At 43.6% G+C, this 4,941-nt stretch overlaps 1 pseudogene; it reads right to left on the bottom strand.

Annotated features, from left to right (window-relative positions):
• Positions 1 to 2,199: 2,199 nt before the first annotated feature.
• On the bottom strand, positions 2,200 to 2,739 carry LOC107105768 (annotated as a pseudogene).
• Between the last annotated feature and the right edge of the window lie 2,202 nt (positions 2,740 to 4,941).

Raw genomic sequence — 4,941 nt, 5'->3', positions numbered from 1 at the left:
GCTGAGAAAATAATAGGAAGGAAAGAAGAATATCTTCACAAACGTTAACCTAAAATAATCTTACTTCGCACGCTTGTGTTTCATTTCCCAAAGTTCTGCTGCCATGAAGAATCATACTCAAACATAAAACACTTGAGGTTAGCTCGATACTTGCCACTTTAAGTAACTGCAGTTTGATGGTGAATTCAAACCAGATGTTTATTTTTAGTCAGGAGTATTTTCTGTTGTCTGGTGGGGGCAGGAGTGAAAGAGAAGTACAAAGACTTATGGAACAGGCCTTTTTGTACTGCAGCTGATTACAACAAATTAGGAAGAGGCTATGCTTCAGATTTGGAACGCTGAGGCGTTTATGATCTCAGACCCCAGCAATTAAAAGAAAACAAAAACATCGGCACTGAAAGAATATGTCCTGCAACTGCTAAGTGGGATACACAGGTCTGCAACAGATGGATTTCATTGAGTCTCAAAAAGTTTAATAGCATAAGCTTGCACATCTCCTCCTCTTCAGAAGACCATCTGCCAGGTGGGGGGAATTCTACTCCTTCCTCCCCTCCTCTCCCAGTATGGCTTGTACTGTAGCATTTCATTTTACAATAAAAGGTATTGTCACAACGGGCTTTAAAAGAATCTATCTTTTACCCACAGCATAATTGACACACCTGGAGGTAAGGGAATTCAGTATACAGTGAACTGAAGGAACATATTGTGTATACTTATGAAGTGTGCTCTTTATCCTTGGCCTTCGGACAGAGAACCATTTAATGGCCCCTGCTTGCCAGAAAACATGTGAAAAGAGGTTCCCACATCAAAATGGTCTCCTCTTGCTCTAAGCAGTTAGGCTTTCATCTTCTACAGTCAAGCTTTCCTTAGCTCTGGTAGAAGGGAAAATGTCTGTTGAAACAAATCGATTCTTTCCTTTTCTGCACAGGTGAGTAGAGGGCCCTCATGGTTTTTCTTTTAAGAAGAAAAGAAGAGATTGGATTCATACCCCACCCTTCATTCAGAGTCTCAGAGTGGCTTACAATCTCCTTTCTGTTCCCCTCCCCACAACAGACACCCTGTGAGGTAGGTGGGGCTGAGAGAGCTCTTTCGAGGACATCTCTTGAGAGAACAGCTCTGAGAGAACTTGTGAATGACCCAAAGTCACACCAGCAGCTGCATGTGGAGGAGTGGGGAATCAAACCCAGTTCTCCCAGACTGGAGTCTGCCGCTCTTAACCACTGCACCAAACTGGCTGTGAAATGATGTGCTTCGACCGGTGTGGAGAACCCAGTAATGAAATAACTGGCAGCTACTGCCAAGTGAGGGCTGAGGAGAGGGCTTCAGGAACTTCTGGCTGCTTCTGCCACAGCCTAACAGTGTAGTTCCTCTACATTAAACAGCCTGCACTAACATAGACCAATGATTGCCCTGGACTTAAGTATGCCACTGTAAAACTCCATTCGTACAACATATGAAACCATGGTTTAATTCAACTAACTGAGTGTGATCGTCTGGATGCGAGCCATACAGTTAGGGCTTGAAAAACCAGAATACAAAACAGCGATTTTAATCAGAGTCTCAGCTATGATTTTGTGTGATACACAAATACAGATATCCTGGAATAGCCCTGGTTTGTTTCCTGGCATCATTCTTGTTCACTTCCCAGGTACAGAGACACCTGGCCAGTGTAAAATCAATGTGGCCAAGATTTATCAAGGCATACCAGGTTTTATCTGGGAGCTGTATCTTGGTTTCAGAAATGAACTACAGTTAAAATAAACCGTGGCCTTGCATTATGCCTGACCTGAGCTACAGGGGAGCAGTGTGGTGAGAATGTCGGACTAGGGTCTGGAAGACCTCCAGGTTCAAATCCCTACTCTGCCACAGAAGCTTGCTGGGTGACCTTGGGCCAGTCACACAGACTAATCTACCTCACACGGTTGTTGTGAGGATGAAATGGAGGAGAGGAGAATGATGTTGTAAGCTGCTTTGGGTCCACCTTGAGGAACAAATGAAGTACAAATATCTAAATAAATAAATTAAATCACCTGATATTGTACTCGCTGCACCATGCCGTGGTGTGTGGAGCAGAGGAGTGCTCACTCTGCCATTATCTATGATCCACAAGCCTCTTTCCTCAGAGTACTTGTATTTAAAAAGACTGCTATTAAACAAAAACACGAACAAAATCCATATAAAACCTTTTATTAGAGAGTCCTGCTTTGTGGGGTGTCTGAAATGCACTGCTCCAGATCTTCTATCACACACACCTGACATCAACTGTGCCAGAGCTTAGTCCACTGGTCGCTTTTCACGATATTTCTTTGTAAACTCTTCAGCGTTCTTACAGAATTTTTTACGGTCCTTAGAGTATTCTTCAGCTAGGTCAGCCCGAAGTGGGTGCTCAGGCTGGGGATCGTTCACCAGTGCAATGAGGGACTGGATTACTTGATTGGTTTTGGTGGCTGGCTTCCAGTTTTCACCACTAATTACTGGCAGACAAACCTGGCCCTTTTCATTGATGTTAGGGTGATAGATCTTTGTTTTAAATGTAATCTTAGGAGGTTTGAATGGATACTCTGCAGGAAAGTTGATTTCGATTCTGAACGCACCCTTATCATACGGTAGATTGTCAGAAACAATAAGCCCTTGCCAAGTCAATAAGTTAGCTTCATCAACTTGGATATTACGGAAGTTCTTCATTCCATATTTGCGGATTTATTCAAGCTTCTTCATCAGCCTCCTGCTGGCTGCCATCTTGGATCAGCTGCCGTTCATACCTTTTATTAGGCCCAGCCAATTGGCACCAAACATTGGGCAAGCTTTAAACTCACCAGAACTCTTAGGCTGGACGTTAGAAAATTTTAAAAGGACAGAGGGGTGGGAAGCAGATTTTTCATGCTGTGATGTTATGACTGGTCTTACAAGCATCTTCCATGAAATGCAGGCAGGCACAAAGCTTAAATTTATTGCTGGTGTTAGTTTACAGCAAATTCTCTGGGAAGAGGCATTTTGATGGTCTCCGATCTTTATCCACATGTTGGAAATACAGACACCAGCAGCAGTTCAACCACGTTCCTCTCAAATGTCCAATGAGGTACACCGTTCCTTTGCAGGCTGAGAGCAAAAGGCAATACCTGGTAGTTTAAAGATTATTTCAGGTAATGCACCAGAGTATAGAATCCATTAAATCCAAATTGGATGGTTTTACCTTGTGTGTTGTAAAGTCTTTCCCAGGTTGGCTTTCATTCTGTTGACAATTCCTTCTCTTTTGTGACTGAAATTGGGTATCCTCGAAGTAGAGGGAAAAGTTGTAAGCAGCTGGTCCGTGCAAAATCCAAAAGTAAAAACAAAATCTGTGTAATACCTACAATACCATATAAGACCTGGCCTAAGGAATACAGTGGGCGACACTGACTGCAGGCAAGCAGCTAGGGCCACATGAACTTGTTTCTAATATTCAGGACTGGAGGGTTGTGGCTGCTGCCCACATTCTGTTCTGTAAAGTAGAAAGACATTGTCCCTGTTTCATAGCATGACATCTCCAGCACACATCAAAGGTGATGGTTTTGCCTCTGGGGTATGAGAAGTAATAACCCCAATTTAAAAAAATGTGGCATTAATTGGAGACGTGCTGCTCAAGCATCAGATTACAAGGCAAAAACAAAATTAAAGCAAACGCCCAATGGTCTCATCACATCATATATTGTGAAACTGTCATGTCAGACATCACAGGAAAAGAGACAACTAGCCTCAAGCGGGTGCCAACTGCAATTTATTCTTTTCTATAAAGCCTAACAAATTTTGATAAACATCTTCCTCAGGCCCAATTATTTCTGATGTCCTCTTCTTGTGGAGACAGCAGGGGGGGGGATCGATTTCACATATCGTAGTTTTCTAACTTGTGACTGTCAAGCTGAGATGGTCCCACAAGCCCTTTCAGGCTGGACAGGGTTCTTCCCTGATGCAACAGCTGTCCTGTGGAGAGATGCAAAGCATTCGCTATGTTGTGAATGTAACATGCAAACTTTCCTTAGACATTTTGGTGACAAAATTAAAACACGTTAGTCTTTTTTGCCTTTTAAGCGGCACTCTACAACCACCTGGATTCTTGGTGGTAGAAAGTGCCATCCAGTCGCAGCCAATGTATGCTGGCCCCAGAGGGTTTTCAAGGCAAGTGACGTTTAGAGGTGGTTTCCCACTGCCTGCCTTTGTGCAGCACCCTTGGACTTCCTTGGTGGTATCCCATTCAAACACTGACTAGGGCCGACCCTGCTTAGCTTCTAAGATCTGAGCCTCTGAAATGCAGCCTACAGTTACCTGAACCCTGTTTACCTGCTCCAGGTTTGGGTCTCCTCCAGATTTGGGCCTCCACTAACTTTCTTCAAACCTTTTTTTGAAAGCATCATATACACTAATGGGGCCTGCTTCCCTGCCCCTCACTACTGTATTTTGTGATACCCAGGCAACAACAGCTTTGCACATTTCTCATACATTCCCCTGTTAATCTACTCATATGTTAAGATTCTAATTTCTAATTAAGAATTAATAAATTCTAATTAAGATTTCTAATGGCAGAAAGTGAAGAGGACCTAGAGAGTCTCTTGCTCAGGGTAAAAGAGGAGAGCGCAAAAGTGGGCTTGAAGCTCAACATCAAAAAAACTAAGATCATGGCATCCGGCCCCATCACTCCTTGGCAAATAGAAGGGGAAGTCGTGGAAGCAGTGACAGACTTCACGTTCCTGGGATCCCAGATAACCGCAGACTGTGACAGCAGCCATGAAACTAAAAGACGCCTGCTCCTTGGAAGGAAAGCGATGGCGAACCTAAACAGCATGATAAAAAGTAGAGACATCACCCTGCCAACAAAAGTCCGCATGGTCAAAGCAATGGTATTCCTAGTAGTCATGTATGGATGCGAGAGTTGGACTATAAGGAAGGCCGAGCGCCGAAGAATAG

Source organism: Gekko japonicus, unplaced genomic scaffold (genome assembly GCF_001447785.1).
Source record: "Gekko japonicus isolate JY-2015 unplaced genomic scaffold, Gekko_japonicus_V1.1 scaffold126, whole genome shotgun sequence".
Classification (NCBI taxonomy): Eukaryota; Metazoa; Chordata; class Lepidosauria; order Squamata; family Gekkonidae; genus Gekko; species Gekko japonicus.
The sequence above is the reverse complement of the archived record's forward strand: the minus strand, read 5'-3'. Positions and strand labels throughout refer to the sequence as shown.